This window comes from Brachyhypopomus gauderio, unplaced genomic scaffold (assembly GCF_052324685.1).
Source record: "Brachyhypopomus gauderio isolate BG-103 unplaced genomic scaffold, BGAUD_0.2 sc40, whole genome shotgun sequence".
NCBI lineage: Eukaryota > Metazoa > Chordata > Actinopteri > Gymnotiformes > Hypopomidae > Brachyhypopomus > Brachyhypopomus gauderio.
Genome location: NW_027506868.1, coordinates 815,846 through 830,418, shown reverse-complemented (window position 1 = coordinate 830,418; position 14,573 = coordinate 815,846).

The following is a 14,573-nucleotide window of genomic DNA, read 5'->3' as shown; positions in this document are numbered from 1 at the left end:
AGCGGTGTTTTCATCTCACGCACATTTACGTTTGACGAGAATACCGGGGTGAATTCACGCTAAGCGAACATCACATTAGAAAAACAAACTTCGATATAAACCTAAGTCGTGATATGTTTCAGGACTTTGGCACGGTTAGAGGAGGTGGGCGCACACTACGAGCTCTGTTATGTACGCAACTGTTGTTTTCTAGGTCAAAAGTGGATAAACACCGTTATCAACACTCGTTAAAAACGCCACTGACCTGCGCTCACCTTTAGGAAGAAGAGAACAGACAGTGGCAGTAGTTTTGAAGCCTCCCTCAGTCGTCTGCGGTGCTGCAACTCGTATGTGGTTTATTCAAAAACGTGTGACAGAAGACCACGTCTCACCAACGAGACTAAAGCACAATCACAATAGCACTAGGCCTGTCACGATAACAAAATTTTCAAAACGATATATTGTCCCAGAAATTATTGCGATAAACGATAATATTGTCATTATATAATTTTTTCTTGCTTCTGGGCTCCCCAAAGGAGCTTTAAGACAATGTGCCACAATAATAATATAGTAGCATAAGAATACAATTACACCAGTTTGCAGTAATGTAATGTATTGTAAAGCTCATGTATGGGGTCATATTTGAGCTTGACCACATATATGTAGTAGGCAGAGTAAAATGAGGTGTCTTTAATCTCCCTCAGAACGCCATCTTTCACTTTATTATATAAGGTTGGAATGGGAGTTTGGGAGATATAGGTTTTCTTTTGGCGCATTTCCACTAGGGCCTACTTGGCGCGGTACGGTTCGATTTGCGACGGTTTGTGAGTGTTTCCATTAGTACCAGGTCCCAGTTAGCCGGCCCCTTCGGGTACTATTTTCGTACCGACTCGCTCGAGGTTCTAACCGTTCCAAAGCGGTACAGTTCTGTGACGTGGAGGAACAGCATGACACTGATTGGCCAGGGAGTGTCGTCACAGTTTGCATCAGGAGAGCGACTCCTCCGCTTTGCTATGGACTCCTCAGCCATTTTTAAAAGCCAAGGAGCGAAGTCTGTTCCCTGGTCAAACGCCGAGGTACAAACCTTTCTGTTAATAATCAGCGATCAAAAAATCCAGGGCGAACTGGACGGGGCCACTAGAAATGTAAAGGTTTTTAGCGAGGTTTCCGCGCTAATGGCCACTCATGGCTACCAGCGGTCCGTTCAGCAGTGCCGGTCGGTCCAAGCTAAAAAAGCTTAACACGATTACCGGGCGGTGAAGGACCATAACGGACACAGCGGAGCAAACCGCAAAGACTGGAAATGGTTCCAGCAAATGGACGCCATATACGGTCACCGGCCAGCCAGTAACGGAAGAGAAAACGGGCTGGACAGACACGGCAATGTTGGTGCTGGAGGCCACAGAGAATGGTGAGTGTATTGTGATTTCAGTTTTACTACTAGGCTCGTAAAAGATGTAATATGAAGGTAATATGAACGCATCTATTGTAAACGCAGGAATTTAGAGCTGTGTTTGTAGTTAATGTTACCACCACAGTCACTACTGTACAATAGCTAGCTCTTAGCCTTGCTAGTTGCTAGTTAGCTGTAGCCATAAACAAAGCATGAGCAGCGATGACGTGCTACACATTTTGTGCAGTTACGCTATATTGTTGTTTCACGGGAATGCTTGTGTTTAATATTTGTTATTTTTTACGTTCAAGATTCCCCTGCCACTGACGAGGCGAGCGGAGTTGGCGGAAAATGTTTCCTTCAACCGGGCTTTCCTCGGGGTGCTTGGCGAACTTGTGAACACCATGCGAGACAGATGCCAGTAAAAGCACACAAAATGTTGCTTGTAGTACTATAAATATTTATTTCATATAAAGCTATACGTTATTTTTAGGTAATTTGCTTTTTGCACTTTTTTAAACTATAACTATATTATTTACATATGTTGTACTTTAAATATCTATATTTCATAATAAAGTTTGATTTCATTTGATTGTATGACTGATGCTTTTTATGCAGGGTGTGTTCAGCCTGTTTGAGTAATACCAAATTATTATAAATAATTAGAGCAACCACATACAATAATGAAGATAAAGATAAATAAGATACAATAATGCTATGTGTTGAGGGGCATTGACCGGTGTTGTGGTCGCATACAAATGATGTCACGACACTACAACCCGCGCGCCAACAGCAACTCCACTCACATTGTGGTGGTCCACCATTGTAATGGAAACACAACGCGACCGTACCGTTCCGTTGCGAATCAATCCGTATCGAACCGTACCGCACCAAGCAGGCCCTAGTGGAAATGCGCCAAAAGAAAACCTATATCTCCCAAATATCTATAATATCTCTCCCAAAAACCTATATCTCTATATATATAATATAATATATAATATATATATAATATATATATATATAATATAATATATAAATATCAAATATCTCTCCCAAAAACCTATATCTCCCCTATATCTCTGCTATATCTCCTTATATCTATATCTCCACCGCGATGACGTCATTTTCGTTTGTGTGGCCCTCTGACACAATTCAGGTTTCTCATGTGGCCCCTTGTAAAAATTAATTGCCCACCCCTGGCTTAGGCAGTGTAGCCTATATGTGAATTTCTAGTATAGCGCCACCTAGTGGTGCAATTCCCGTCATACTTTGATATGTATTAGAGCAGGGGTGGGCAATTAATTTTTACAAGGGGCCACATGAGAAACCTGAATTGTGTCAGAGGGCCACACAAACGAAAATGACATCATCGCGGTGGCTCCGCCCACCTCGCGAGAACTTCTGCGAACGGCGGAGGCGTTTATACTTGCCGCATCACATTCTGTGCAGTGTTGTCTGAAACGATATGTGTTGGTGTAAAGAAACACCCCTCAAAAACAGGGGAAGGAACATTTACCTGACCAATTTTAATGTTGCTTTTTGTTTCAGATTTGAAAAGTGCTGGAATTTAGTAGGGATGCACCGAAAATTCGGCCACCGAAAATTTTCGGCCGAAATGGCTTAAATTTGCATTTTCGGTTTTCGGCCGAAATACTTTCATCACCGAAACAACACGGCCGAAACAATGTGCTGTGATGACGCAAGCAAAAATCGCCACCTGCACGCGCTTATTTGGATAAAGCTAGCAAAAAAGTTTTCCAGTGATGGCGCCAAGGAAAAGGACATTACACCAAAAATTATGGAACTCGTTGCCTTAGACGATCAGCCGTTCTCTGTCGTAGGGATTTCGTAGGCTAATAGAGCACATTGAGCCCCGTTATGTTTTGCCGAGCAGACGACATTTTTCAGAAGTGTGTTTACCTGAGCTGTTTAATGTTGTTGCAACTCACGTCACGTTTTTATGAGAGAATTTATATTTATCTTTCAGGCCAGTCAGTTATAATTAAATTTAACTCGTATAAAATACATATATTTATCCTCTCAGATAAAAACGGTCTGCAAGCGAGTTTAATTTAATTAGTGGTCGGCCGTTGTCAGCGGTATCGCCGTTAACGGCCCACCACTAATTTTATTTTATAATATGCATTACTATAATGTCAGTGCTAAATAAATATTTTCAAATCAAATTTTGTAGTTGATTTATTCTTTGAATAGCAATGCCTTGATTTTAGTGAGGTTAGCCATAAATCCAATGTTACTAATAATTGGCATAATGTATTTCGGTGTTTCGGTTTTCGGCTTTCGGCCTTGGTTTCCTCATTTTCGGTTTTCGGTTTCGGCTAGGAATTTTCATTTCGGTGCATCCCTAGAATTTAGGCTAAATACTTGAAAATGCTTGAAATTGTAACTACTTCGTTTCACAATTAATATCTGTCTGACTGAACAGTTTTCTTGTATTACGTTAACAAATACGAGCCTCTTGTAATTCCAGGACGAAACATGAGAGAAAGCGAAGATGTTAAGATTGGGCGTTTTGAAAATAAACCACCATTAAATAATGTGATTAAAAGCGAATTATTTCGAGTATATGTATAAATATTTAACTTAATTAAGTTTAACATGCTGGGAAATATTGAAATGGACCTAGAAAGTGACGTACAAGTGCATTAATTCCACCTTGTAAAGATGTATAAACCCTGCAAACATGACTTTGTTCCTCGACAGCACGCAAGGCCCTCGCACACGGGCGGAGTCACCGCGATTACGTTATTTTCGCCGCGCGGACCCTCGCACCGCGTCAAGTATAAACCAGGCTTAAACCTACCTTTAAATCACTTCTACGGCACTTTCAAGGTCCATTTCAATATTTCCCAGCTGACTCAGGTTCTCTCTAAGCTCGGTTTCTGGAACGGAAAACCCTGAGTTTTCGTTAACTCTGAGTTTACTTATCCGGTTTCTTCACTGAATCCGCTTTCTGGAATTACCCCCCTGTTCAGTCAGCTATTTGTTGTGAATCGAAATACAGTCACAATTTTAAGCATTTTCAAGTACTTTAGCCTAAATTCCAGCACATTTCAAACCTGGAACACAATGCAACATTAAAATTCGTCACGTAAATGTTCCGCCGTTCGCGGAGGTTCGCACGCTACGTTCATTCCTGAAAGTATAAATTCAGCCTTAATTTGTCGCTGATCACCTACCTAACCCTACTGTTTCTCGCACAGCTCACACACGCGCACATACGTCCACACGGAATTAACACAAACGTAGCGATTTCAAAATAAAAGCATCACAGTTGTATTGCACGCACAACATAGATATTTTTTTCATTTATTATTGGCCTCTTGCGGGCCGGACAGGGACGCACAATGGGCCGGATGTGGCCCGCGGGCCATAGTTTGCCCAGGTCTGTATTAGAGGGTGCGTAGATGAACATAATATGTGAGTTTCATGTTAATTGGCATATGATAAGCTTGTGAAAGGTGTACTGAAAGCTAATTGGTCGATAGCAGCGGCCATATTGGATATATGATGATGTAGGGGAAGGACCTGTGCCATAGGTACATATAGATCAGAGGTACTCAACTGGCGGACCCGAACGCAGTTCTGTCCGGACCCAATCTCATTCCTGATTAACTGGATACGGACCCAAAAAATATATATATATATTTATTAATTTTGACGGGAGAATTAATTTTAAACTGGAGCATTTATTTCAGGGCTACTGAAAAAACACTCCGTCACGAGTGTTACATTTGCCACCCCCCGCTCAACAACCCCCCCCAACAACTTACATTACATTCACTCCCGCCGCCCTGCCCGGACCTCAGGTCACAGCTATCTGCCAAAATTGGACCGTGGACAAATGTAGTTGAGTACCCCTGATATAGATGATGCATACCAAGTTTGGAGTTATTTGGGCAATCGGTGTGGACTGAAGAGTTTTTTGGCCGTTATAGCGCCACCTAGGTGTGCATGTCTGCCAAAATGTATGTGCAGGTCTAGACACCCAATAGGTGCATGTATGTGAAATTTGGACTGAATACGTGAAAGCATACCTGAGATACAGCAAAATATGTGGATTTTTTTTGGTGAAGGAATTTTTGACCTTTGAGGCATGTGGCCACGCCCATGTGCAGAAATTAGCACTTTTGCTCTGGTAGAATCAAAGTTCAGACTCTTGTGAATGTTTTGATACCACATATGTGCATGTATGTGAAAAATCCAGGGACTAGTTCGTGCTCAAAAATGTGTGTGTATTTGCATATTATGCAAATTAGCTCGACATGAAAGGGGCGGAGCATATGGCTTCAATGGAACTTTTTTTAGATGAGCACATGCCTGATCAGATGAAGTTTGAATTTTATCTCTAGGACATACGGTGTAGGAGAAACGCCTGTGTAAACTTTTTCATGCATTTGTGTGCGCTATAGCGCCACCTATGGTCGGATCGGGCTGGCGTGTTGCGCCTGAGTAGCGGAGAGGAGTACTACAAGTTGGCCAAAGGAGAAGTCTGTACGACTTACGGTTTAGGCTGCACAACGCGTTTTAGCGCAGACGTAAGAATAATAATAATCGGAACAAATACAATAGGTTTCCAGCACCTTCGGTGCTTGGACCCCTAAATATCAATGACACTAGTTCTAATACGGCACTTACACACACTAGTGATGAATTTTTAAACTTTTTTAGTAATAAAATAGATATTATCCAACTACAGAGTTATAATACATCACAGCCTAACCTCCAATCCAACCCGGGTAATATAGGTATTAGTAACTACTTACTTAGCGCAGCTTTTGATACTGTAGACCACAACATTTTGCTGGATCGACTAGAAAACACAGTAGGTATTAAAGGAGTTGCACTCTCCTGGTTTAGATCATATCTGACCGACCGCTTCCAATGTGTAAGTGTTAATAATAAAACATCTAAATCTGTTCAGGTTAAATATGGTGTCCCACAAGGGACAGTCCTAGGACCACTTCTATTTACACTTTACATGTTACCCTTAGGCGAGATTATGCATAAGCACGATATCAGTTTTCACTCCTATGCAGACGACACTCAACTATATTTATCGGCTAAACCCGATGATTTAGGTGTAAACAGTAAAATCCAGAAGTGTGTAGAAGAGGTAAAACATTGGATGGCGTGTAACTTTCTAGCACTAAATCCAGATAAAACAGAGCTAATAATAGTTGGGTCTAGGGCAGCGAGAGACAAGATACGTAATGTAGCATTGAGTCTACATTCCTGTACTATAACCCCCAGTGCAGAGGTAAAGAACTTAGGTGTCACAATAGACCCAGATCTCTCGTTCGATACACACATTAATAATATAACTAGGGTAGCGTTCTTTGACTTACGCAACATTGCTAAAATTAGAAATATATTAAATACTATTGATGCGGAAAAGCGAATCCATGCATTCATATCCTCTCACCTAGATTATTGCAATAGTCTTCTAGCTGGATGTTCTGGTAAATCGATAAACAAACTCCAGCTTGTTCAGAACGCAGCAGCACGAGTTTTAACAAAAACTAAAAAAATTGATCACATTAGTCCCGTACTATCGTGATTACATTGGCTGCCAGTTAGATTCCGTATTGACTATAAAATACTCTTATTAACATATAAAACACTGCATGGCTTAGCTCTAGAGTATCTTAGTGAACTTATTGATCATTACAATCCAGCCCGTTCACTTTGTTCACAGGATGCAGGCTTATTAACTGTTCCTAGGATCAAAAAGATCACAGCAGGTGGAAGACCCTTTTCTTCTAAAGCTCCACAACTGTGGAATAATCTTCCTACCTTTATTCGGGACTCAGACACAGTCTCAATGTTTAAAACTCAACTAAACACTTATCTGTTTAGTTTGGCCTTTGAATAATCTGTTACATATTTACCACATCACATATCTTTCTTCTCAGAGGTTCACTTGGGGAGTAACACTGCAGTTGGAGCCTACAATTCCAGTATCATCGCTCCGACACGGAATGAAAACCTGGCGTTCATCATAAGAAATTTACATTGACAAAATCAACACCCAGAAATTTAATTCTAGTTACCTTATATTTAGCCTGATTGTGTGATTTATTTGTAACTTGTGTATTAGTCTGTATGATTTGTTTTTGTGTAATTTGTGTGTTAAGGGGCCACCCAATGGAGGATGGGTTCCCTTTTGAGTCATGGTCCTCCCAAGGTTTCTTCCTATTCCCCACCATCTAGGGAGTTTTTCCTTGTCACTGTCGCCTTTGGCTTGCTCATTAGAGATTTGGACCCATAGTATTGTTAACCTTGTAAATCCTGTAAAGCGCTTTGTGACAACATATGTTGTGAAAAGTGCTATACAAATATATTTGATTTGATTTGATTTGATTTGATTCCTATGCAGATATGAGCAGAATTGCTGGGATACAGCTTTTTCTATGATCTTGGATATAAATAATGTGTATCTATAATTAGATAGTAGCCTACAGTCGGATCAAGATTTGGTTTCTTGATCAGAGGTTTAATGACTGCTAGTTTACAGGATTTTGGGCATATGATCTATGGTAATGGATGAGTTAACTACTGTTAATGCGAAATATGGGGCCTTATGCCTTTCTTACAGGCATAACAGTAACCTGATTTCCAGCAGTCCTTTGGTACAAACCCCTTGGCTCAGGGTGTTCCCTCAGGGTGTTCCCTCAGGGTTAATGCAAATCAGAGGCCTGCTGGCTGCTTCTCTGTAACTCATGTTTTGTCATTGCCTTCTGAATTATGTGGTGATGCAGTGTGATCCTCACCATGTTTTGTGGTGATGTGTGTAGTTCCTGTCATAAGCTTGTACTACTGGCTGAGCGTGTAGGGGATTGTGCAACATGAACAGAAAGGCAAAGTAATTGTCGGTTTAGCAGAGCAACAGATGGAACAACGTAAAAGGACAGCAAGGCTCACAAAGGGGTTTAACACAGCACATCAAACAAAGCCCATTACTGCGTTGATCTTAGTGTGCTCAGAGAAATCTTTCATGGCGTCCAGCCCTCTCAGCTGTTAACAGCATGGATCCCCAGAGCAGCCCAGCCTGAAGCCCCACAAGTGCGTAAGCCTGACCTCACGTCTTGACTCGTGTGGTCTAACATCAGACAGGCTCAGTCTCAGACTGGAATCCCCCCCACACACACCCCCTGGCTCTGTCATGAGTCACACCATGATATCATTTCCCTCTCAACACCAACAAAACGGCAGTGTTGCCGGGTGAATCCACTGCACCAAAGACACAGGCTTGAATCACTGCCTTGGTATTTATGATATATGATATGTTGGTCATTTCATGTAAAGGGGATCTCCACCTACATCATTTATACTGTTTTCTATTTTCCCATAAAAAGATTTATTAACAGTTTTCTAAAGAGATTCACTTAGCCATGCACAAACATGTGAAAGCACATCAATTTTCTTACGGGTTTTGGCAGATCATTTTCTCTTAACATATACTGGGTTGTTAATTTAACGTCCAAGGCAATTGTCAAGTTCTCATAAATTTACCCCTAGAAGTTATGGATATTTGTCATAATAATTTCTTCTTTCCATACATGTTCACAAATTAAATACATGCACATAAACTTTCTTCTGGATTTCATTTAAGCACAAGTGAGGTTCTGTATTTTAATAAGGCCTTTTATATTTTGGAGCACTGAATAGGCTCTTTTTACGTCTTTTTAAGTCTGTCTTTCTGATTTTCTGTCTTTTTTCATTCTTGTCTCATTCTAGGCCTGCATGAATGCTGCAGATCTTTCTGCACCTACCTGACATGAAAGCTAATCACAACCCTTTACATCCAACATGCTCCTTTTTGTCTACGTGCAAAATAACACTTCAACCAGCAGGACTATTATGATTTACAGACTATTACGATTTACTATTTTTTAGATTATTGTAACTTACTGGGTTATTATGAATCATGTGTTTATGAGCACTTCTACTATGAATGATTCAAGAATTAGAGATGGATTTTTCATGTCTGGCTCCTCCTCCCAAGGCTTCTTCCTTATTCTGCTCAGAGAGTCTAGTCCTGGTTCCTGTAAAGCTGATTTAAGATAATGTCTGTTCTTAAAAGGTACTAAAAATGACACTGAATTTAAATTGAAATGTTTGCTCTGCCTACGTGGTGAACAACAGGTTCAGTATCCACTTTATTTTCTTAAGCATGAACCTATTGAACTTGCATCATCCTCCTAAGTGCTGTTTTTTTCCATCTACTTTGCGTGGCATCAGTCATCGGCTGACAGGCCAATGCAGTTTTGCCCATCATCGCTGCTGAAGCCAGTAAGTTGTTTGTTTCCGTTTTGCCATAGATCATTGCTTCAGCTCAAGTGCGGAGGATCGAGAGGCTGTATCCAGGCTGTATCTCAGACAACACCACCAGACACACAGGACTGGCCTGGGTTGCATTTGTGGGCTAGGAGGGACTTTGTTCACGCCGGCCGGGTGGAAATGAGCTGGCCTGGGTGGGTGGTGCACGCTCTCCCCCGGCCCTGTGCTCGGTGAGGCCAGCCCTGTTTATTATGGAAAAGTCCCACTGTGGGAGAGTTCCAGACCAGAGAGATCTATAACATCCTTCACTCTGTTGAAGAGCAGCTGAGTCACTCTAAAATACCAGAGTTTATTGAAAGAAACAATGGTTTTACATGTGAAAGCGAAGACCTTGCCAGCAATTGAAAGGCTCTTGCTAAGGAGAGAGCATACCCACTCACCCCTCTGAAAATATTTTGACTCGTGTGATTGAAAACAGCCAAGGTGGTCATGGAAGAGCCTTGTTGGCACAGTGTTGTTCATAACACATTGACTGCATGTTCAGTCCATGATCAATCCATAAAGTTACACCTAGTTTCTCCCAGTAATATTACCGTTGTCTCTTTGATCTACATACAACGTGAGACGGTTTCAACTCATGAGCTCATTTGCTTCATGTCGCCATGACAGACACTCCTTCACTCCTTCACCTCCTTCCATGACATCAGCCTTTGGCCTTTTCAGTCTTAATCCCCAAGTACAAGCAAGTCTTTATTTACATGGATACAGTGAAGTGAGGACAATAGAGATCAGACGTAGGGCTCTGCAGATGAAACAGAAGGCTTTCCTGGCTGCTCAACCATATCTCAGACGTTATTGCTAGTCACATTTGCTGTTGCTGATGGTGACTGTATGTGCTGGAGCTGACAGTGTCACCTCAACAGTGGAGCTGGGTGAGCAGGGCAGCAGCTCCCTGTGCCAGCTGGAGCTCCATGGCCTGCACAGTTCATCCAGAGTTAAGGGGAAGGAGGGCGGGGTCTGCTGAGGGGCAGTAGTGTGGCTTCTCTAATTAGGTTTTAACTGACGGAAAGACAAGCAGGAAACCGTCTGCGGACAGTGGAGGAAGAACAGCTAAAGTGGTAAAGAACTGCTAAAGTGGTAAAGAACTGCTAAAGTGGTGACATATTGCATGTTTAGACCTTGTGGATAAACAGCAGTCCATCCAGAAGAGTTGTGGATGTGGCTTTGCACACACTAAGAGGGCCAGTTACAGTTTATGTACGCATAATTAGAGACTATCACGCTTCCAACCAACGTCTCAGCTGAAATGGTCTACCGCTGTCATTCTACGCATTGTTCATTTTAACGTCACATCACTGAAATGACACAGAGAGCACAGGGGCAACACTGTCATATTGGTACAACTACTACAAGAAAAAAACTCTGCACCTCATGGTGTACATAACTCAAAAATATCTGATCTGTTAACATGTGAAAGGGCAACTCAAATATAATGATTTAGCTTCTTTAGTGTGTGCAGGTGATATACTGCTTTGATATACTTTATACAGTACATATATATATACAGTATATATACTGCATATATATATATATATATATATATATATATATATATATATATATATATATATATATATATATATAATATGTTTATTGTTTCCTGAAAAGTGCAATGTGAGTACCCCTGTACAGATCATTAAGAATCATCTAGAATAAGAACTGAAGGGGACTCTCTGAGACTCTGCTCTCTCTAAGCAGGGTGATCTCTGAGCATGCTGGCACAAGTCTTTGTTTTGTAATATTTCCATCATACTTATGGCAAGAGCAGCTCCTTACAGGAAGAGGGTTAAAGATTCCTAATGGGGTTTGGCTTTCACAGTGGCTCAGGTCACCATTATTAATGTCAGTACTAATAAATTAAGTCAATTTTTTCCTATTACTTTGGTCATATGCATACCCAAATACATGTAATGGTCATAATATAACCACTAAGAAATGTATTTATTAAATGATCTCTTTAAATTTGTACTTAGGATAAAACCACAAACTCTTCTTATTTGCTCTATGAGCAACATCTAAGCAGATGCAAATCTACATAAACACAGTTGTTTCTATGCCTGTTTGCAATGTAGCAAGTTCACAAATACAATGAAGGTACAATGAAGGAGAGCTGTGGTCCACACACCCAGACACACTCCAGCTTTCTTAGATTCTGAAGTGCATGTGAGATGGATGAGGGGAGAGATGGATGAGGGGAGAGATGGAGCAGCTTTTCCCGTTTGAGGCTGGATATCCCACACAAGATGAGGGAGAAAGTGAAAGGACAACACTGTGCTCTTTCATGTCTGTGTCTTACTTTCTAAACTACAAAAGTGATCAATTCGATGTTCATCACTGGTTCCTATCTGGTGATAACTGCAACCACTGAGCACAGTAGAGTGAAATCTAGAATTATACAAAAAAGAAATACTGTCCTTGGGTAGTTATACAAGGACAAAGTGCCTGAATGGATTTTATTTACAGCCCAGGGGTGTTAATAATTTATGTTTCACTTCCTGTCCACACTGAAGTGCTGAAATACAATGATTCTTATGCAAAATAGGTGGTTGGCCTGAAACACCATAGGACAACCACTTGGAGTCTAGAGAAGGAAAGAAGGAAAAACAAAACACAAAGCAAAAACACACAAAAAACCAACCCATGGTGACTCCACAGTCTGAGAAACATGTGTAGAACCCGAGCACTAGCACTCTCTCACCATGTGCATGAAAGACCCAGCTCACACGAGAGCTAATAATAACCTCCCGAGTCCTCTGCTCAGCACAAAGAAAAGTGCCTGTCCTGGTTTGGGTTGCTTTGCTCTCAACACCGTATGGTTTTGGCCTTCTGTCATATTCGGCTTGTTCAACTACCTCCTAGCTCATGCAAGAACAGCTCACATGGCAAAAACAAAGAGGTATAAATACCACCCAGACCTTCCTGCCGCAACCCAAGTGCCGCACTCTGCGGAAACTAGCTCAAGGCACGAAAAATCCACTCTAAAAAAACGGGGGTTCTCACGCTATATTAATGACTGTAGAGCAACCCTGTGAGACTCTGGGACGACTGCCTGACTGGCTGCTGAAGTTCAAAAGGTCAAAGAGTGTAGTGATCTCAGACATGCACAGTGCAGCAGAGGGATTCAGGTAGACACACGTCATTAACGGCACTAGATTTACCAAAAGCTTGAGAGTGAATTGAGTTACAAATGTAATATGAGACAATAAAACATAACCTAACTTAACCCAGAGATTTGTGGCTATACAGAAGAAAACAATAAATAATGGGTCTGCACTGATTTCAGAACAATGAGGTTGCAGTATTTGGGTTAAAGGCGCTGGAGTTACTTTTTGCCCATGAACCTTTGTTGACACCCAGTGGTTTTCAGAGCTTTTGCAAAATCTGTTATACTCTATTGTCACTGCAGCTTCTGAAAATAATCTCATGTCAGTCAAGTTGTGTTTGTACTTCAGGCTGGTTTTTTTTTTTGAGCACCAAAAGACTTTGGAACAAACTTGGAACAGCTCAGAGGTCACACAATAATGTCCACCTGCAGCTCAGAGATCCAATATAGGAAGTTTCCTGGTATGTGAGTTTAGAAAATTGATCATTAATCCTGACATATTGTTGTGAAATTTAAGTTTAAACATTTGTTACTGATTCCATTTACATATGTCACCAACTACCCCATCTAATATATTTAAGCTCTTCTCATTTAGATGATGAACGCATGCATTTCCATTGGATTATTACTTTTCCAGATGTGATATATAGCACAGCATAGACCAGAATGGTATTCCATTAGGTAATAACATCACAGGCATGAATATAAAGGAATGAAATTTAATTATTTACTAAGCATTTCAAATCAGGTACAGGGTTGCACAAAAATGACAGAACTGCAACTTCTACAGAGAACAGACAAAACTAGGCCTAAAATAATTTAATCACAATTACAAAAGGCATTTCACAGGTGAATCATATTAGGCTGATTGCCAGAAAGTTATATGAGTTAATTAGAAAATATGTATGAATCAATGACACCACTTATATATATGATATATTTTTCAAAGCAACATAGGTAACAATATGCATTCAAATCAGTGCTTCACAGGAATGTGCCAAAAATGGACGCACTGCATCACTAAAGAGAAACAGTGCTTGTCAGCTGAAACTCAATGAAAGATGTGGATGCACTACAGGATATTAGCTAAACAACACACCAAAGGACAAATAATCCCTGCAGATTATAACGCCCACCTCTGGTGCCCTGCCTTTGTAAAGACTATGAGCTTCACAGAGATAGAATTTATGGCAGAAGTGATATTTTCAAACTTCTTGTGTCCAAAGACAACAAACAAAGACATTTAACCAAAGACAACCTGGTGTAAGGAGCACAAACCCAGTCCACTCTCTGAGCAATGGAACATGAAATTGAATGGTCTGATGAGTCATCGTTCACCATTTTTCCTACATCTGGACATGTTTACATTTTAGGAAAGTTGAAGGATGCCTCCAACCCAAAATGCATGTTACAAGCTTTCAGATACAAAGGTGCATGATGATATGGGCAGTAAATGTGTGGGAATGATTAAGTCAGTTGATTTCATAAAGCAGGTCTATATGCACCTAACACTGGTCACTTTTCCCTCATGATGTGTCATATCCCATGATGATAACAGCTACATACACGCAGCTAAAATGTTTTGTGTAGAGTTTCATGAACACCAGAACGACGTAGCATTTTTGCCCCATTCTAAACACCATTGCATCTATATGTGTAACTCTAGAATGGATATTATAAATCAGATCACTTCAAATGATCACTTCATCCCTCAAAATGCTGTTGTTTCTTGAA